Source organism: Maniola hyperantus, chromosome 3 (genome assembly GCF_902806685.2).
Source record: "Maniola hyperantus chromosome 3, iAphHyp1.2, whole genome shotgun sequence".
Lineage (NCBI taxonomy): Eukaryota > Metazoa > Arthropoda > Insecta > Lepidoptera > Nymphalidae > Maniola > Maniola hyperantus.
In genome coordinates this window covers 9,213,292-9,236,469 of record NC_048538.1, presented here as the reverse complement: position 1 = coordinate 9,236,469, position 23,178 = coordinate 9,213,292, and the positions used below count along the sequence as shown (strand labels likewise).

Genomic DNA, 23,178 nt, shown 5'->3' with positions numbered 1-23,178 from the left:
TAAATCTGGGCGATTACGGTAAAATAACATACCGCATTGCAATACAAATCCAGGACCATATGACATGCCGTTTTACCGTCATCGCTAAGCTCATAATCAGAGGGCACGGTAGTGCCCCCGCCAAGACGAGCCAAACTAAAGGATGGGGTCAGTTTTTCCGAAAATGCAGGCAAGTTATACTCGTATAGCTCTTATAAGTTAACGTATTTCTTACAGAATGTGTCGTCACTTTTCATAAGTCCAATTGGGTATTTTCCTACTTTTTTTTTCTTACTTTTGAATTTGATAAATATTAAAAAAAATTAAATTAAAAAAAAAAAAATTTTTTATTTAATTTATAATTTAATTTATTACCGAATATATTATGTATACAAGAGTTAATATAGTTCCATAGTAATACTTTTTGGTGCCGGTGCCAATTAGCTTCAGCTGCGCGAATCGTCTAGACTTCATATTTTTGAGACTCCACAATGGCACCTCATTGGCACCGACCCCAAAAAATATTATTATGGAACTATATTAACTCTTGTATACATAATATATTCGGTAATAAATTAAATTATTTTTCAATTTTTAGTGTTTGTGTATCGAAGTCGGTTTTTATTTTTTTTTGTAAAAAAAATTTATTTCACAATTTTTAGTGGCCCCATGGAATTATGCTATGACTGGTTAAAATCTACTGTTTACTAAGCTATTACACTGATCGCGAGCATTTTACTCTTATCCGTTGAGGAGTTCCAGTATCTATGTTCGAAGATGTTCATCAGATCTTCACCAAATTTAAATGGGACCAACTTTGAAGTATACCCTTTCAAACAAAAAAAGAATTTTCAAAATCAGTCCAGACGTCATCGAGTAATCGGGGAACATACATAAAAAATAAAAAAATAAAAAAGATTCCGACGAATTGATAACCTCCTCCTTTTTTTGAAGTCGGTTAAAAATTCAATAAAAATAATCAAAAAAATATTAAAATCCAACAAAGATTTAAGAAGTTACAGGCATTCTAATTTTGGAGTGGGAGGGTCTTCTATCGCTTTCTCGCATAACGAAAATTTTGTATGAAACCGCAAGAAGCTACTATGGCATTAGTAAGGTGTGAAGTCAAAATGCTATATCGCTATCTATCGTCTAATCAGAAATATTTAAACGCTTATAACTTTTTTGTTATTTGATCGATTTAATTAGTTTTTTCAGTTTACGTCATTCTCTTATCATTATCCTAGTTTATAATAAAGTAATCAAAAAATTGGTGTCAAATACCCAAACAGGAATGTGGTGAACATCGTAATTCGTAACTAAGTAAGTAGGATATAGTTTATTTTCTGTGATAAAATTTATGTCGGTAGGTACCTATCTACTTTTCTAACATTTCTAAACCCCCGAGCTCCATTTTGAGCAGCGTAGGTTTGTACAAATTAAAGATTTACGAAAAGAATTGAATTCGTTTTTCCCATGTTTTCTTATTGTATGCCTAGTCTGATGAAATGAGGAAAAATTTGTGGTTCCGGGTAAAAGTAACCCAAGCATCCCTACTTTATAATTCATGTTGCCCTAGAAACCGTTGTCTTATTTTAGACGTGATTGAATTTTAAAAAAAAACTGGTCGTGTCACGGCGATCCCACATAAGGTACGGTTCCGCACTCATGCTTAACAACCAATAATTAGGAAACAAAAAAAAAAGAATTTAAATCAGAAATAAAGTTATTTTTGTTGTGAACTTTTACTGTCGCTATATTACAATGTTTCTTCAAAAGTTACACCAAACGGACCTAATTATCTTGGTTTAATTAAGTAGTTTATTGGTCTCACAATAGTGATGATTTTAGATATAGCTTCATGTTAAGTATAAAGTGCTATAATATCCTACAATCTTTTAATATAGTAATTTAGGCTGCTACTTTGCGGCTTAGGTACGATTCAAGAAACCTAATAAGGATTTTATAACCAGTTCAACTAGGTCCCACTCGAGGGGGTAAGCCAATTTTTTTCGACTCTCCCCTTTGACGTTAATAGCACGTAGTAATAGTTAGTATTCTGTGATAAAAAGGAGAGTTGAAAAAATGTTACATCAAAGTATAGAGAAAGTATAGCTAAAAGATAGTACAGATAAAGTATAGTTAGAGAAAGTTAAAGTAGATAGATAAAGTATAGTTTGCGTGAAAGAGGATATGCCTGTAAATGGGGTGGATAATACGTTGACGGATGCTGACAGAAAAGAAGAAGACATGTTGTGCCAACACCACGTAGCGTGGGATAAGGTAAGGAAGAAGATAAATGGGAGAGTTGAAAGATATACCTATATAAAGTTTCCACCTCACGAGATGGTATAGTGAATTGTTTCATCGATATTGTAACTTTTTATGATTTGAAAAAGGAGGCAACAGCTGATTTTCTTGGCGGCTCTTTTCACTAAGATCTGCATTTCGAACCGGTTCCAGCGGTGGCAGACGAGAGACAGACGTAACATAAGAAACACTAGTTGTCTTACATGGTTTTTTTTAAATTTATTTATTCATATTAATTTTACAGAGTTTCCTACATATCTATCTCGCCAAACTGGTGGGCCAGTTTGTTGGCGAGGTGGCGCTCTTAATACTATGTACATAACTTACTACTATATTTCCTTAACGCTATTCATACATTATATATTTACTTAACGCTATTCATATCTATTCTTATAATAAAACTGTACTACATACTAATTTAAACCTACCTACTTCACTAAAAGATAAACTAACACAATTGAGTATACTAACAACTTACTAATAAATAACCAAAGAAAACACAAAAACACAAGTTAATAATTAAGAAGCATGATAGTCAGTTAGAGAGTCCCTAAGTAAGTGTTTCTTTAACCTCTTCTTAAGGACTCCCTCACTGAGCCTATCGATATCCTCCCCGGCCCAACCGATTGCATTAAATATTTTAGGAATATTTTATTTTAGGAATAATAAATCTTGATTTTAATTTTTGATTATATAATAAGTAAGTAACTAAAACTTTCTTTTATTTCTCCAAAATAAGTTATTGACGGTCGTGCCTTTTGGGATAATCATTTTACGGCGCTCGTGCCAATATTCCTAATGCGTACGAGTAATCAGATATTTCTATTTACTTGAGTAGGTATATTTTAAACGTCTCAATACCAACCAAGTTGCGAACTAACTTCAATAATGGCTTACGAAGGACCGAAATTAATGAAATCCAATATTAATGTTGCTCACGCTTTAGCTAAGGGAGAAACTTCGCTGTTATATTTTAAACTGACTCAACTTTTAATGTTTTCATAAAATTTTACATACATAACCGGACTAGTGCACGAAACTAAATTTTATAGGTCGGCGAAAAACTGAAACTACAATTACATTTTTACGATCTTTATTATTGTAGTGTCTTTATTTAGTACTAGCTGATCCCCGCGGCTTCGCCCGCGTGTATATAATATAGCCTATGCCACTCATGATGTACATTACCATGCAAACTTCCACCGAAAATTGTTTTGAACGAGATCTAGTAAGTAGTTTTTGATATATCGTGCAAAATGTCGATAAAATATGATTTTACTACGGAACCCTCAGTGCGCGAGTCTGATTCGCACTTGGCCGGTTTTTGTAACTCTACATGTTCAAATTGTTTTGGAGGTAAATAGTAAAACCATTGATGTAGGAGGAATATGCAAGTAAAACCTTAGGTTGAACTTGTTAATGAGTCAAGTTCCTGGCGACCAAGTCTTGTAGAGGTTCTGAACAAGTGACACGAATAAAAGAATCGATTAATTTCTATTTTTAACTCTTGTTCGTGGCGCGCAGCCCGCTGGTCGCTGGGCTGGAACTGATAAACAAAGGATATGATAAACACTGGACCCTGAGAGCCTTTTTATGTTAAAAATCTAATTTTGTCGATCGTTACGGGAAAATATACACAAAATCTATTGCTGCCCGGACCCACATGTGATTTCACACAATTTCAAATACAGAACTGAAGAGAAGTCGATTAGATCTACATATTTTAAAATTACTTCCTTGACAAAAGAGATTCTCCATTTTGCATTATTTTAATCAAACTAGCTTATTCCCGCGACTACGTCCGCGTGGACTACACGAATATCAAACTGCCGTTTTACCTCTTTAGGAATTGAAATTTTTAATCCTTAGCGGATAGCTACGTTTATAATAGCTATCCGTATGCCAAATTTCAGCCCGACCCGTCCTGTAGTTTGAGCTGTGCGTTGATAGATCAGTCATGTCAGTCAGCTTTTCCTTTTATATATTTGACTAGCTCATGCTCGCGACTTCGTCCACGTGGACTACATACATTTCAACCTCCTAATTTACTCCCTTAGGGGTTGAATTTTCAAAAATCCCTTAGCGGATGTCTACGTCATAATAGCTATCTGCATGTCGAATTTCGGCCCAATCCATCCAGTAGATTCAACTGTGCGTTGATAGATCAGTGTCACCTTTTTTAGATTACTGCTTTGCATTATTGGGATGTTAAAATCTATAATAAATATAGTCTAATTAACCAATGAAGTTTCACATTTAGATGTTATTATTTCTACGGTTAAGGCTTTCAAGTTATGAGAGCTCGTCGAGACTGGTTCGCCATCATAATCCTTTCTGGGATGTTTGTCAAGGGACTGTCAACTTAGTGTAACGGGCGGGGGCATCTGAAGGAACTAGCTTGACCACCGATAACGGTATATCCTTGCATTCACTGCCATTATAATTGTCAGTGCATTTTCCACTTCCCTAGAGCATACGTTAAGTAGGTGCCTTCCAAGTTCCTCCTATACGTACATTATAATAAATCTGTAGACTTCGCGGGTCTACATTTATAATTAATTTTGATCATTTTTGAATTTTTTGTCTGTTCATTTGTGTACGCATCACGCCGAAACTACTAATTGAATTCTTATGGAACTTGAGAGACTTACAGGCTACTGCTAATACTCTGCATTAACATTTAAGATATAGACGATACATAAAACATTCAGGTCCCAAAAAACAAAAAGGTTTTTTTCGGAATAGGGAATCAAATTTTTGAACACATTACTTAGTTACTTCAGAAGTCCACACCTCTCAATTATATGTATTTTATATATACATATATATATATATATATATATATATATATGTATTTATTTAATTTCTGTTTTGATTAAAATTTTCAATGAGTTAATTAAACTTATCAACAGTTACGTTTAGAATAATAATAAACAGACCCTGAATAAACAAAGAAAAAATGCTAAGGCGAAGAAGACATTAATTAAGTTAGTTGTCTGCGTAAAAAATAAATGTTTCGCTAGAAGAGAAATGAAATATTTAATTAAGTGCCTACCTAAGTAGAACTTAAAGCACTTTTATGCAAGTGTAATGTTTGTGACAAAATAAACTACGTACAAGAATTGAAATAAATACATTACTTACAATATTGTACAAAAACAAGCAATAAAATCTGTTGTGAGATTTTTTCGGCTAAAGATCGAATCACGAGTTCAATAAGAAAAGTAGAGGGGAAAACTGAAGCCGGAAAAGCATACTCAGTTAAAGAAAATTCAATGAGAAGATGTAGGTACCTTGGAATTCTTGGATCGTCACATGAACTTTGCGTCCGTCGTCGTGAACAAAGCCAAGGATTGTTTTGAATTCAGATGTTGGCGTGGCTTGAAAATTCAACAAAAATGAATTGATATCGAATTCAATGGAAACCAATTTCTAGTTCAAGAACCCCTTGGTCTAAAAGTTTTTACGCCCTTTTACGTCTCCGTTTTTGTTTCAACTGCCATAAATTGTGCAAAGGCTTGCTAGCTGCTAGTCGTGACTTATAGGGTCAAGGTACCTACTATACCAATCGAGTTCATTCAATTGTAAGTTAAAACTATAAATATAAGCTCCATCGCTTAGTGCGAAGTTCCATTGTTGTAGTTGTAAATATACGCCGTTTTATTCGTCGATATTACCTACTACCAAGGACCGGTTAGAGTGTGCAGTCATGCAGTACAATGATGGCCGGTTGGGAACCGACTGTATTATGTATTGTTTAAGTTTAGCAGTGGCGTCGATTCTGATGTTTTTCTCTTAACTAAATTTAGAGTATTGCACCTTTTTCTTTTTGCTCAAAAGGACAGAAAATGAATTTAAATGAAAGTCTAAATCTTAGTGCTACTCCACAAAAAACAATAGGCTCACGACTAGACTGGCAAGTGGCATCTAAAGTCACGAGGTTTGACAGTTCAAAATAAATTAAGTTTGATTCTGCTTCTTCCTTTTCTTATTACGTTGCAATAAGAAAAGATGCGAATACTCTAAAATTTAGTTACGATCAGAATCAGTACCAGGGGCTATTTTAGATTCAGATGTAGTAAAATATATAGTAGGTACTTAACATATTTTCAAAATTATAAACTAAGTATTAAGTACTTAGTTTATAAATTGAAAATCAAAATATTTAAATAATATAGGTACTTTATAACTAAGAGTTAGCTAAGCAACTAGGTTAATTGAATTAAACAAACATAAAAAGCAAAGTTAAATAAAAGTGCACATTAATTGTTAATCTGTAATCTGTATACCTAATTACCTACCTAATAAAATTCAAAGTCCTGGCTGACTGACTTATATCAACGCACATCCTAAACCGCGCTGGTCGTAGAGACATGAAATTTGGAGGGTGTATACTGTGTTCTTTGTAAAGAGTAGGTATGTATCCACTAACTTAAGAAAGGATTTTTCTAATTTCACCCCTAAATGGGCGTTTAAAATTTATTTAGTCCACGCGGACGAAGTCGTGAACACAAGCTAGTTTCTTCTATATAATTATTTTATTTTAAAATGAACGCAGGACGAAACGAAATGACTTTATTATTTTATACGGTAGTTAGACCCTGGTTACGAGCATCGTAACTATTTCATATTTTACCTGTCACAATCGAATATATACTATATTGACCCGTGACACAATTTACGGAGTTATTGGGTACATTTTTTAAAATTTACTAATCTATTAAAATTTTACATGTTATTTTTTCATATAGCTACTACTAGCATATGCTCGCGACTTCGTCCGCGTGGACTACACAAATTTCAAACCCCTCTTTCACCCCCGAAGGGGTTGAATTTCCAAAAATCCTTTCTTAGTGGATGCCTACGTCATAATAGCTATCTGCATGCCAAAGAACATCGGCGTGGGATTACCTGAATGTTTTAGGAAGCGTCTAGAAATGTGACCTATGCAAAACTTAGTAATTTAATTGGTTAGTTTTCATACAAAATTAGTTTTGTAAGACTTTATCGTAGATTAAATTATTAAATTATTATTTGATTAAATTCATATCCGGTGTTGGTTAAAATGACAAAACATTACCAGAGTTGCCACTCTAGAAAAAGTTACCTTTAAAATAGGTATTTCGTTATTATTAAGTAATAAATAAAACTGTTTATAAATCAATGCTTACAAACTATATTTATTATTGTGCTAACTATTACCCGCAGCTTCGCCCCCACGTGGCTCAAGGAAAGAATAATTATTGAGGGTTTGTTACAACAATTTTTGATGTAATAGTTGGTTTGTAATGGTTGGTTAATGGGAACAGTTTATTTGTCTGCGCTTAAACTTGCTTTACGGCTCTAGGCTCTAGTGTAACTATAATCATGCAAAAAATTACATCAATCTGTGGTTCCGTTTCGCATTTATAATATTATGGTTAGGTATATTCCGTAAATGCATCAACTTAATTTTACCAGAACATCTCTACACAATGTCCGATACAAAACTATAGTGCATACCTAGACTTGTTAGATACCAAACCATCGCACTTACATCCGCGCTTATTTACAGTAGGTACGCTGCAGAAAATAATGTACATCAACCTTTAGAATGAGATTTCGGTTTTGTAGAGCGTTGTTTCTGTCACTCATACCTATGTGACGTTTTGTCAGTCTTAACGACAGAGGCGATGCTCTACAAAACCGCTACCTCTTTCTAAAGGTCGATGTACATTATTTTCTGCCGCGTAGGTACTGTATATTAGTGTTGAGTTTACTGGACGTCTAAAAAGTTGAATATTTTCTTTTCTTTATACTTATAGAGCATTATCCAAGAGCTATTAAACAACTTATATATTGTAAGTCGTAATTAAAATAAAATTAATGGCAACACTTATTGCCATTGCTATCTTGACAAAGTCTTGCCAAGTATTTATAATCGCTGTTGTTTTAAATGAGGGTTTATATTAAAAGCAGAATAAATGAAAAAGGTTTTATATCTGATTTTTAATAGAAGAATAAAAACTTTTGATTTTTAATAGATTATTGGAATGTCATCTGAACATAGAGATAGCATATGCATCTGAATAAGATAAAACCTTAAAGGATAAAACATGGTAAAAATTGGGTTAAAAGGAATTTAAATACCTACAAATTAAATAACAACTTCAAGACTTGTATTTCAGTTGTATTCGCAGTTTTTTCCAGTTTCTAGTTTATCGTTAGTTAATCACAAGCTTCCTCTCTGATTATCTCGTGTGTTTTGGCTCTATCAAAATATGAGAGCCTTGCTCCGGATTGGTTGCATATTGCCTTTCTAGAAGAAAGAGGTAGTTACCAACTATCCGTAATTAATAGGGATCTTGGTTCCATTGTCAAATCGGAACTGTTTACGTGCATAACAACTAAACTATAATCACAGACTAGTACATCATGCTAAATACTGAAAAAGATCTTTTATAGACAATGCTAATGCCAATGGCATGTAAAGGACCATTGTTTAGTAGGTAAGTATCTTAGCTGTGCTCGTTTGCTACTCTTTGTGCGCACGCGCGTGATTCGTGCATTTGCAGTTGCAAATGTCACTTGTCAGAGTCTCTGACTCACGAATTGGGCACACAACTCATAAGTGTTTTTACTTGATAATATTAATGCATCAATCTTGCATATACTACCAACCAAAGAGTATGTAACCACTACGTTACTTTCATAATCTCAAAATATAAAAATATTAATATCTTTTTTTGGATGAATCCTGAAATGAAAATTCTTTGTGATTATGTTTAAGTAATGGACCCCCTGTGGTATTAATATTTTTTCCTACATAGACGCATTCAAGGTAAAATTTTGTTTGAAGCTCGCCTTTGTTCTTTCAGGCCGATCCGTCCAGTAGTTTGAGCTGTGCGTTGATAGATCAGTCAGTCAGTCAGTTTATTATATTTAATATACTCAAAAGTAAAATTAGTCATTGTAGTATAGCTACAATAGTTTTATTGCTGCCAATGCAGTATACGATAAATGTATTTTGGCGAACAACCGCGAGGTATTTCCATTAATTACTGACCAAAACGAGCTGAGTTTACACTTTTTGCAAAGAGACCATGAGCCATTGTTATGATTTTCTGATTTTTTATTTATATTTCAATGGCCCAGCAAAAGTTTGCATATTGTAGCCAATAAATTACTATTTTCTATGAATGTAAAATTGATGTCACTCACTGCACTAGAAGTAGTCTCTCTCTGCTTAATTTTTATAAGCTTAATAATTTTAAATTGTGTGCTGTGATGCATGTGATGCTGAATTTATCTCTGACTATAACAAAACATGTGACGCAGCTTAAAGTCAGAAAAGTTTATATTTTCCGAAGTTCAGAAATTGCAACAGGATTTTTAAAATACTTCAATTCACGAGAACTAATTCGAGACCATCGATAACGGAGCCACCGTATTCGAGACTAATAAAATCTAGATTATTATATATTATTATTATCTATACTATTATATAAAAAGGTAATGTCGTTAAGTTTGTTTGTAGGGGGTAATCTCTGTAACTACTGAACCGATTTTGAAAATTCTTTCACCAATAGAAAGCTACATTATTCCTGAGTGACTAAGGCTATATTTTGTACACGCGGGCGAAGCCGCGGGGATCAGCTAGTATATAATAATGTAAATGATTGGAAGTAAAGGTTTCCAAAAATAAAAACGCCATTTGACGGTATTTATCTTTGTTGTACTTATATTATGCTCTAGGGCGACGTTCCACAACTTGCAAGGCTTCTTTGTGAAATTAAAATAAGGTATAAGGGTGGTTCCAGACTATCGTTTTTTCTGTTTAAACCGAACGCGAGTGGACGCGCTCCTGCCATCGTGTTCTCGCGAGCCAATGGGTCAGTCAGTATGAATATGAATTATTATTAATAACTTTTTCGCGCTCGCGCGTTTTCAACCTTCTTTTTATCCTGAGTTTCTTTTCGACACTTAGACGTAGTTGTCCGTTATATGTGAGACTGCTGATTTGGATCACTCCAGCAGAGGAGCCAGGACTTCAGGGAGTGTTGCTGGCGAGTCCGTGTAGGCATTGGACAGATACACCGCTGCATACGCAGTACGTGTTCTAGTTTCTCGTCCCTCCCTATGCATGCTCTGCATAGAAAGGGCCATATTTAATACCTAGAGCATACCAGTATACGAGCTTGTAAGCACGTATACGTATACCAACTCTGCGCCCGTAAGAGAATAGCGAACAATAAAGAGCTTATAGTTACGCGCAAAAAAACGGTAATCTGAAACCGTTATAAGAGACCGAAAGGTTTCCCTGACCAGTATTTGTAGTAAGAGTACACGGCTGGTGTGGTCGGCTCGGATTACATGACCAGCTGCTGGTGAACCGCGGCAGACTCGCAGTAGAAACCGTTTCAAAACAAAAGCAATACTGGACCTGTTGTATAGTTACTGATACTTATTCTAAGTAACCACACTTATCTACTTATCTCCATGATGTATGAAACCAAGTCACAATCCGCGTTTGTCCCTGTATTCGCGTATCTGCACCACAAATGTTTAATTACCATAAAAACTGCTTAGTTAAAATTCAAAAACGTTTTTACGCAGTTTGAAAAATTAAAATATAGTTTAAAAACAATAATTTGTTTAAATATTGCTCAGTGTACATGTGACTCGAGGCACAGCCAACATTCGTAGCGTACCTAAGTATAAAGTGTGTCCCCACATTTGTTCATATTTTTAAAACTGAACAAACTGTAATAATTTTGTTAAATTAAGTAAAGTAAAAAAACCGGCCAAGTGCGAGTCAGGCTCGCGCAATGAGGGTTCCGTACTACAGTCGTAGTCTTTCGACATTTTGCACGATAATTCAAAAACTATGATGCATAAAAATAAATAAAAATCTGTTTTAGAATGTACAGGTGAAGACCTTTCATAGGATACCCCACTTGATATAGTCACTCACTTCGAAAGTTGAAAACACTAATTATTAGTTCATGACCACAATTTAATTTTTTTTGTGTGATCTTACCCTAAATTCACGGTTTTCAGATTTTTCCCCAAATGTCAGCTATAAGATCTACCTACCTGCCAAATTTCATGATTCTAGGTCAACGGGAAGTACCGTAGTAGGTTTCTTGACAGACAGACAGACAACAAAGTGATCCTATAAGGGTCCCGTTTTTCCTTTTGAGGTACGGAACCCTAAAGGGTTTCAATATTATTCAAAACATGTCACGAAGAAGTTTAAATGTATTGTAATTTGGAATATAACATAACACATTCATATTTGTTTACGGAATGGTAGGTGAGGCTACTCGTGCGAAGCCGGTGCAGGTCAACTAGCTATTAATACATACCTCACATCGATACCTCATCACGATTCAAAGGCAGGTGGAGTCGAAAATTCTCGGAAATAAAAATGGCCGTTTAAGCCTCTCGATTAGTATGTTAGTGGTCTAGCATCGGTCGAACGTGCCATAGTTGTGAGTCACGTAACGGAAACGCTCTCAACTTCGAAATTCATGACTCTATTGGATACATTTTACATAACATATTACGAAACATTAAATAAACTTCTCGGATGAGGCCTTTCTCGAGTAATATGTAGTCACTTCGTTGCCCTAGTGTGGAGTATGCATGGTCATATTATTCTCATTGCCGGAGTCTTCCCGATATCTGGCCAATTTATGGCGTTCAAAGTAATGGAAGTATGGGGGACAAGTAGATCTGATTAAACGACCACCATGCATTTCTAGTTGACCGAGCAATGTAAGGTCTTCGAGTCTACTTGGATGAATTTGCACCGGTCCGTCTATCTGTCCCTAAGTCCATCCGTCCATCTGTCAGAGCCTTATAACTTCTGAATTAATGAACACAATTACTTGAAATCTACACTTACAATAAAACTGTAAATATCATTTTTTTCATCCTGTATAATCCATTCATCCAGTCTTGTCGTTGTCTCATCGAAGTCTTGTCATAACCTTGTCATAGTCCTGTCGTAGCCCTGTCTTCTGTGCCTGTCTTTATCTTGACGAAGTCCTGTCTTTGTCTTGTCGTATAATCTTGTCTGTGTCTTCTCGTAGTCCTGTCGCATCCTTGTCGTATCTTGTCGTAGTCCTGTCTTTGGCGTCTTGCATTCCTCTTTGCTAATAGTTATAAACCTGTATATATAGGACGCTAGATTTTGGTGAACCTCCAGTTCAACTTCTAATTTAGATGCAACCCTACTTACGAGTACCTCTAATTATTCGTGAAAAAGAAAAATATTCGAATATCATTCGTAGAGCAAGGACTATAGTATGGTTAATCTAACCTAGATCTGATTTGCTGCCAGTTTTAATATGGAACGTGCATGTGCGGCTACAGCAGCCAAGAATCAATAACTTACACCTACTTACCTTATAATTATGGCTATCACAATTTTTAACTATACTGGACTAAAAGTAAGTAGATACTAGATACTTAGTATTGTTATCAGTCTGATACACAAAAGGAAAATCAATGAATCAAGCTGACCATCCAGTCGAAGATTTGAGTCAGTGTTGCCTAACCCCTAGTAGGTACGTACTCGTCCAAAATTATACGCTATCAAAATTGCGCCACACGACCTTCGTAATTGACATTTTACTTTACTCATTATTATTAAGGCGCAAGCTGTAAAGTTGCTTAAATAAGCGTAGCGTATAAATTTAATGATTCTTATGAATTAAACCATTTATCAGCAAGCATCTGCGCACTGGGTCGTTGTTTAAATTAAACTTGGTTGAACGACTGTTTCTCCTTACAAAAACTGGAATAAAGTAACATCTCTAAAATAAGAAAATGGAAATTTCTTTTTCTTAATCTAAGTTATAATTATTATTGAGGCCTTTTTTGCATTATTCTTATAACAAGGGGATGAACTTAGATAAACAACGCGACCTATTACGGTTCACGAGATACAGCCCGCTGACAGACACAGGGTGTAGGGACGGACGGACGGACAGCGGAAGCTCAGTATGGTAATTGGGTCCCGTTGGTACCTTTCGGGTAGAACCTTCAAAACTTGCTTTGTAATCTGATGATCGTTTAAAATTAATTTCTATTCTGAATTATTATACGTCCATGCGTGATAGTAACACCGTTGTAAACAAACGAAAAAGGCCCCATAACCTTGTTCATTTAAATACATTCTGCTTAAGTACTACGTAATTTATTAATACATAGTAGGTATTAACTTTTAACGTCGTGCCTGCCTATTATAGCATGATATCAGTGATATGCATGATATCGAGATTCAAGTCTTAGTACAAGTTGACCCTTGCTTTGCACGGGTAGGCTTGCCTATTCCATAGCTTATCCATTCCATAGCTTTATTCCAAATAGGAATGTGTACAATTATGTACAATACAATCTAACGTTAGATTGTATTGTACATAATGCAATCTAACGAAATATACCTACCAATATTTTTTTTACTGAAATCGAATCTGTTACCTGTTGAGAAATTTCATCCTCTATGTCCGAAAATATTCATCAAATCTTCACTTTTACATGGGACCTTTTTTCATCACCTTAGTGATGCAAAAAGAGTGTTCAAAATCAGTTAAGTTATGGATCAACATCTACAAAAACTTTATTTTCTTATCCACAAGCAATTTCTATTTTTTCGGGCCTCAAACTATCCTTAATGTTAACCGGGAGTATTAGCTATAAGCATGCCATGATGCCTTCAAATCCTTTCAGTAGTTTCAGCGTGAGCGCGTACAGACAGTACAAAAACTTAAAAAACACTGTTTTGGGCTCTATATCGTTAATATTGATCCCTTCGATTAAAAAATTCAAAATATTATGTACAGAAATCGTATCGAGTTATAGTTTTGTCATACTATAGTCCATTCCACTTATAGTTTTATTATTTTACAGTCCAGTTATAGTTTTATCATTTTACTAGCTTATACTCGCGACTTCGTCCGCGTGGACAACACAAATTTTAAACCCCTATTTCACCCCCTTCAGTCAGTCAGTCAGTCACCTTTTCCTTTTTAACCGACTTCAAAAAAAGGAGGAGGTTCTCAATTCATCGGAATCTTTTTTTTTAAATATTATGTATTTAGATATTATTACTTAGTTCTCACGTAGCGTTAACCCCTGGATTTCGGTTACCACTATTACTTCCGCATCTATACTTTACCGGCGAGAGTCTACATAATTTACCGCACCGTACGTTTCACATCCGGGGATTGAGGTATCTACCGACTTCTATTGGAGTGGACTCACACAACGAACCCGAAAGTCTTTCATGAGTTTTAAAATTAGTAAGAAAAAAATTAGACTTTCTAGTCTAGCTTCTTGATTTTTGTTTAATTTCATAATGGTCAATGAATTACGAGGAAGTTATAGCGTTGAAACAGAGAAAAACTTTCGTAGTTACTCGTTACCCTCGCGTTATACCTTCTGGCTGGCATACCTAGTCCAGTGATGGTGAACTCACGAATCGCACGAATATGCTATCGCAGTGTAGTGTACTCAGTAAATAATCGCTCCACCACCGGACTAACCTGCTGGTTGATAAGTTGATCGCAAGCGGCGAATCATTCTGATGATCGAACTCTCAGCTGACTTATACATAAGCCTATATAGTGCGCGCTGGCTCTTAAGCTCGTAATACACTCGCTGCGAACACAGCTTACAGTGCGGACGTGTTACAAATTAATCGAAAATAAAAACAAAGTGGTGACAAACAATTTTCATCTATAAATCTTCAGTAACAAGGCAGTATTTGGTGTGCATATTTTAAGTATCATACAACTTAATCGCTCTGCGAAGCTGTAGCGGGGGGCACTTGGAGTAAACAAGACGGGCTCTGTACGACCCGTCTCTGCACCGTCTCGCTCCCACACCTGGCAAGCGCATGCGACGCCGCTGCATGTACTGACGTGAGTAAAAACAAAGATCAATATGAGCGCAGACCGATCTCCGACTAGAAGTGACTTGGCATCTGCGCGAAGCGGATCTTACCCAAATTTACCAAGCAAAATTAATGCCTCCCAGCTATCAGAATTGTCTCAAGTTACAGTTCGAAATAAGCGCAAATTATTGCAGAAAATGAAGAATTAAAGGCTGAATTTTCGGATGTAAAACATGAGTTCATTGAACTGAGTAATCAAATGACAGCACTACACCTTCAAATGTCAGAAATGATGACGTACCTCACATCTAACAACACCATGCAAATAGACAATTTCTCTAAAATAAGTGAAGATGTGTCTGTCATAAAAATCAAGTCAATGATATAAATCTACGACTGAATTCTTGATTGAGGAACAAGCAAACTGAAATTAGAAATTATGAATATCAAAGTTCGAATAATACTACCACAGAAGAAGGTTGAGTTATTAGAATCTAGAATGCAAAACATAGACTTGAAAATGATTAGTGTGGACGCAAGCCCGAAAGGTGAAAGCACAAGAAGAAATATTACAGAAACTAAACGAGCGAAACTTGAGATCAAGAAATATATTAGTGTCAGGCATAGCTGAATCAACCTGTACTGACCCGAAAGAGAGACAAATTCATGATAGAAACGCTTCCTGGAGTATTTTAAAAACTATTTACACAGATTGCCCTCAGCCTGAAAAAGTTTATCGGATAGGAAAATACAATCCAGATAAAAACCGCTTAATCAAAGTATGTTTAGCCTCCCAACACACAGCCCTGTATACTTCGAAACAAATCAAGCGTGAAGAATGACGTGAACAAAAATTTACCCCCGATCAAACATCTCAGCAGCAATCATATATGAAACATCTTAAAGAAGAGCTGAGAGTCGAACAAGAAATGCGAAACAAATCTCATAATAATAATAGTGAGAGGTGTGCCTAAAATAATTTCTGCGCGCCAAAACTACAACCAATAATTAGTACTAAAGACTACGAGCGCGAAAAGTGGGATTCTAGCACTTCTACGGGATGAAAAATGTTTTGTGCGAAGGCGTACAAATTATACAATAAGCTCCCCAGTGACATAAAACACACAGTCTTTACAAACTTATAAAAAACTCCTAAAATTTCATATACTGAACAATAACTCTAGACCCAAATGATAATTACATTAACAAAAACTTTAACATAAAAAAATCCATATTACTGCTACATTTATATTTATATATAAATATAATTAATATCTACTTTCATACTAAACTTACATACACGACTATAAAAATAAAATAAAATGCATATGATATATATAAATATACTTAAGTATACATATTTGTGTACATTTACATATTATAAGCCCTTTACTATAAATAATACCATACACATAGAAAATATACTACTACTACTTACTGTACTTACCTTGAAGTGCCAGCCGTATCTAGTCTCTAATAATCCATGTTATGTCCGTGCCATTCGCCGCACTCGATCGACTCGCTTACTTTGTAATAATTTCATTTCTACCCACTTTGTTTTGTATAAGTCGCAGTTGATGTGTGGATAATACTAACTACTGTTTATTTGTTAAATTTCTCATGTAAGTGAATTTAATTCTTAATGAGAATAAAGTTCTTTAACCGTAAGAGTACTCTACATGGTCGCTTCAAATTGAGTGTGAGAGCATTCTATTGCAATAAACATTTATTTTGACATACTCAAGAGCGAGATACGTGATGTGCGAACAACGCAAATTAAACGTTGAAATGAAATGAAATCATTTATTTCTGCCAAATGTGAGTAGTAAATGATCGTACATACATCGATGGTCCCTTTCACATTTTGCCATTTATGTATGGCGTGCTAAATATGTGGTACTTACAATAAAAATAAATTTAAAAAAAAAACCAAATAGAAATGACCACGACAGTAAAATTTTAAAAATGGTTACACTACTTCCTACTAGGTACTAAGTTTTACTACTACGTTTGTCTTACGTTAATCTTTTCCAAATTAATAAATTGATACTACAGACATTTATTTAAAGTAAATTAAATTATTATAAAGTAAAGTTGGTCTTAAAGCCAACAGTTTTGCAATTTTGTAGTTTCTTACAATATGATTTATTAACGCACGAAGTTGCCTCATAATTTGGTTTCTAATAGAGATGTTTCAAGAGTCATAACTTTTAAAATAAATTTAATTAATTTTTTATTAAGTTTGTATGGGGAAGCGCATAAGAATAGCAACCTTACGCCCCAAGTTTCATTGTATCTTAGTAATGCCTGCGGTAATGCCACGTAATACATATCCATTCACCTTAGCAAAGTACATCGACTGTATTTTACGTAGCGACAAAGCGAAGACGCCTTTGATTGAAACTTAGACAATGGAACTGGGACTTAAATACTTTAACAGTTTGTCGAGAGAGTCGACTTGGACATTGGCACGCTGCCAAACCCTCCGAGAAGATGGAACGCGTTCAGTGGATAGCTAGCTAGCAAACTCAATCGCTATCTAGCTACTGTTGATACGAAAGCGATTTAGCTTGTACCTAAAATATACCTAGTAGATCAAAAAGTACCTACCTACGGATACTCACAATAATACTGTTACTGGACGTTTTCTAACTTCTGTTTAAAAATTTTAATCGGAGGAAGTTTTATTATCGACTAGATGATGCCCGCGACTTCGTCCGCGTGGATTTAGGTTTTTGAAAATCCCGTGGGAACTTTTTAATTTTCCGGGATAAAAAGTAGCCTATGTCCTTCCCCGGGACATAAGCTAACTCTGTACCAAATTTCATCAAAATCGGTTGAACGGTTAGGCCATGAAAAGCTAGCAGACAGACAGACAGACACACTTTCGCATTTATAATAACTATGGAAGTATGGATTTATAACTTTTGCTTGTGCCTTCACTTACGCGTAGAATTTAAGTGGTTTAATTTTGGACTTTAAATTAACCTTCATTATTTATAAGTGTTGCAGGCTTGTTACGCGACAGGTCGAGATGACAATCGGGGTATGAGGCGGAGGGACGATAAAATGTCGAAAAAATACGACTGTAGTACGGAACCCTCATTGCGCGAGCCTGACTCGCACTTGGCCGGTTTTTTTACCATTAAAATCGGCAGGAAGAATCCATATAATGTGTGTCGACTGTTACCTTTTCGTAGCCCTTCCACTTTGATTTGGAAGGTACAAAGATAGCTTGTATTCCGAAGACGGACATAACATTTAAGCTACTTTTTATCCCGGAAAATCAAAGAGTTTCCACGGGATTTAAAAACAGCCCACACGGACGAAGTCTCGAGCATTATCAAGAATAAATAGCAGATTATAAATAATTTAAAAAAATCGAATGCTTACTGTAAATTCACCTGGTTCTGGACAAGGCGTTTTAACGTTGAGTGTGTACTACGAGTATAATGGGATGTGATAAGAAACAACGACAAAAAACACCATGCATTTGCTGTAGCTGCGGTTGATTGTACGGAAGCATGTACCTACCTTACCTAAGCACGCGATTGAAAAATGGCCACGATCACAATAATTAGTACGAGTACCTACCCTACAGAAGTAGGCACGTACCGAAATAATGTTATGTAAGAAAACAGAATAGATTAATGTTAATCTACTCCGTTTTTACTTCGACGTTATTGTCTAGTATTTGAATTGGACAACGATGGTTCGCCGATATTTACCTAACTACTTATCTACAAATCAATTTTTTTTAATTTATTGATGACTAGCTTATGCTCGTGACTTCATCCGCGTGGACTACACTAATTTCAAACCCCTATTTCACCCCTTTAGGGGTTGAATTGTCAAAAATCTTTTCTTAGCGGATGCCTACGTCATAATAGCTGTCTGCATAGTTTCAGCCCGATCCGTCCAGTAGTTTGAGCTGTGCATTGATAGATCAGTCAGTCAGTCAGTCACCTTTATGCCCAAATTATAAATTAACAATTTAATATTATTCAGATTCATAGAGCTTTCTATTTTAAAACAACTCGAGAAGAACCAGCAAGAAACTCGGCGGTTGCTCTTCTCATTAGGGGTAGGAAGGTACTCAAAAGGAACATTTATATCCTGAATATAAATGTAATTTAATTACCTACTGGGCTTCGTTAAAAATGTTGGAAGTTATCTATCTATATCTGCAGTAAAAATTGCCGCCAATAGTAGTTACTTTGGCTTCATTTTAAGTAGGTTAGTTTAATCACATTTATTTATGTCGAAGTAGTACACAGTATCTTATCACTTTTATCAATGTTGATTATCATTAGCCGCCAAGCGTTAAACCATGCTGTGGCATCACTAGTGTACACACAATGGGTGTTTTGTTTTCCACAGTCAAAAGTTACCACAAACCTAGTAAAGGCCTCGCCGTACCTATACAAAACTAAATATAATTATAATTTAACAACATTTCTGTTATGAAAAATAGAGAAAAAAAGAACCTCTTTCTTTTAGGATTGATTAATTAGCAGGTCCCACTAAGCGCGACAGCTTATAGTAAGGGAGCCCAAGAGGCTCAATTTGGATTTACCTGAGCGTCGTGGGGACCTAGAGTTGTGAAGATTAGGTGCTAATAAGAAAAAAAGGTTATAATGATGTATGCCCTTTCACTGGTGGGGAGAGCGTGCTCGAGAAATACTCGAGCGCTTCAGATATTAATAGTGTAGGCGCGCCCGACGTACAATTTCTGTTATCGGAAAAATATTAACCTGCCGGTTTGCATGGTGCGGGTGGCCGTACAAAGGGGTAGAAAGGGGCGCTCCATCTTAGGCCACATCATCACTTGCCACCAGGTCTAATTGCAGCCAAGCGCGAGTCTATAAAAAAAAATAGAACCAAAAATATTTTTCGAGCGCGTCAGATATTGAGAAGGGATGTTAAGTGAGGGTTAAGTAGCTCCTATTCAAAAGAAAGTCATGGCTGATGTGTGAAACTTTGTGGTTATCCCATTTCCTTATGTCGCGCTCAAATTATCAGATTATTAAAATGCACCCTTTCCTGCATCTAATAAACTTAATCTGACGCGCTCGAGTAAATGTCAAAATCCCCGCTTGGGCTCCCCTACCATTATGAGGCTTTGCTTTATCTAGCAAAGCCTCGTGAAGTGAACCGGTTGGTGTTGTACACTGTAGACGTGTGCCATCGCGCTGCCTCGGCCGTTTGGATGCGCCTTTGCCTCAGTCTACGCACGAGGCAAATTCTTAAATGTAGATATTGACATTAAAGCAAGGTTTTAGTAACATAGTTCTTGCTAATGTTTCGTAATACATACCTAATTATCTTTATCTAAATATATAAAAGGAAAAGGTGACTGACTGACTGACTGATATATCAAGTATCAACGCACAGCTCAAACTACTAGACGGATCGGGCTGAAATTTGGCATGCATATTGCTATTATGACGTAGGCATCCGCTAAGAAAGGGTTTTTGAAAATTCAACCCCTAAGGGTTGAAAAAGGGCTTTGGAATTTGTTCCACGTAGACGAAGTCGCGGGAATACGCTAGTTTTATCTAAAGCTCTCCGTTGCAACTGAAACAATCTCACTACCTAATGTGGTTATTAGACAACAGTTAGGAAAAACTGTAACAAAGATGTTTCCTATAAATAATCAATAATGTAACCCATAATGCAACCACAGTTACACGTGTTGCTAGTTACTTGTTAACTGGGCCGCCCGGCAGTCAATCAATAGCACGTAAAAACTAAACAAATAACGCTCTTCATACAAACCGTTTCCTTTATCTTCTAAATCTACACACGGTGTTACAATAAACGGTGATAGTCGTATTTTTATTCACTACGTCTTATCGAACTTAAATATTAGGTCACTTGCACGACGTAGTTTGTACGAACTATATCACTAGACATTATAAATGCGAAAGTGTGTTTGTTTGTTGTTTTGTCCTTCAATCGCGTCAAAGCGGAGCAATGAACGACATGTGTTTTTGTATGTATAGGACCTGGAGAGTGACATAGGCTTTTTATTCTGATAAATCGAAGAGTTTCCCAGGGATTTTTAGAAACCTAACCGGACGAAGAAGTGGGCATCAGCTAATCGGCATATCGATGGTGCTGGTCGTTGAAAACTGGTTGAGCCTTAGAGCTAGATGATATTTCAAACCCATGCCAGTCATTTAGTATAATTTTACCAGTTAAAAAGTGCCAAAATTAAAATAAGTAATATTAACCACAATAAGATACATGTCTGGCTGCTGCACATTCCTGTAGTAATAATATTTGGTATATATACATAATATTATGCGGATTTGACTAAGATAAAAAAGCTGTGTTGGTGGCCTAAGATAGCCATTGATAGTATCCATTAGATACAATTACGGTGTTTTATTACCAGATTACAGGCTAGAGCCTGACAAATTGTCAGGCAAAGCACCAGCGAACCCTTGTCAGCCCAAGGGAATGACCAAATCCCAACAATTTTAAGTCCCGACTGGTGATAGTATCACTATTGTACTTGATAAGATATACGTATTTATACGAGTATGTATGTCGGTTTAATATTGGAATACAGTTACTACGTAGTACCTAACCTACCTTTATTTAATAGAATGAGGCCAAAAAGAACTCATTTCAATTCTACCAATCTGGATAATTCACTTAGGCAGTAATAGAGCTAAAGTAGAAGAATGTCGAGTAGACCGAGACTCGATGCAATAAGGGATAGAAGCGAACAGCTTAGGAGCTTAGATTAGTTTCTTTCATTACATTAAGTGGCTATCAAGTTTATTAGAAGCTGTCCCCAATGAAGATATACATTAAACATACCTACATAGCTATTCATTATTATAGCAAATTATTTTCTATTTCTATTAGGTACGTGAATCTTAACCTAAGTAACCATATGGCATGCTACATGATAGTTGTGTGATTTTTGTTGTAATCAAAAACTATGTCAAGTATTTGTTGCCATTCATTGTTAGATAATTAATATTTCAATTACTTATTCTTTGAAATTAATATGAAAATCTTTACTTTTTTTGTACTAGCTTTTCCATTTATCCTTATATAAAAACAACGTGCGAACTTATGGTAGAGTCGACAGGGACTCTCCAACCAAATCAAAACCGCTCTTAACTTTACTAAAACCTTGTAGTTATCCAAGCTTTTAAATTATATCCACCGTAAACCTATTTAATCACCATATATTGTGCCCCAAATAAATGTTGTCTCTGGTGAGTCCAAAACAATGTCAAACTACATTCTTACAGTTAGTTACTCACGAGGATAAATGCGGTCAACAAGTAGTACAGTAGCCGGCAAGAAATATTCTACGTCGACCTTTAGAATGACATTTCGGCTTTGTAGAGCGTTGTCTCTGTCACTCATACCTATGTAACGTTTTGTCGGTCTCAACGACAGAGACAATGCTTTACGAAACCGCTATCTCTTTCTAAACACATACATACACATACATACATATATAAGTACATAATTTTCTGCCGCGTACTGTAGAACGTTTTATTAATGGTGCTGGTTAGTCAGATCGACTGAATTGAATGCGAAGACTCCTAATTGATCGCATTTTTTACTCTTTTCTTACGGTCCTCGGTGAATCACGCGATGTGTTAACGTTGAATGCAATAAAAACATAACATCATCATACCCTAAGAATGTTGGCTATACAACTATAATGATGCAGTTAAAAATATATATATTACCTGTATAGCTAGATATTATATTTGTAGTTATGTTAAGCTTTACTACGATCGTACTGATGGTATGTCTAAATAGAAACCGCTATCGGAATTTAGGGGTGTGATATTAGTATGAGTTTATCGGAAAAGGAAGAGGAGATCAACGGCCTTGCCGGTAATCGCGAATATGGATGCAAATATAGAATAGATCAAATCGTTTTCATAGTAATATAATTATATCCACACGAAAATTAACAACAAATTCCTGAAAGGCCGGCAACGCATTGGTGGGTACTCTGGTACCTA

The 23,178-nt window shown here is 35.7% G+C and overlaps 1 protein-coding gene across 1 annotated transcript in view; it reads left to right on the top strand.

Moving 5' to 3' along the window:
* Window positions 1–23,178, top strand: part of sdk (sidekick cell adhesion molecule) — a 69,103-nt gene that overhangs the window by 9,484 nt on the left and 36,441 nt on the right.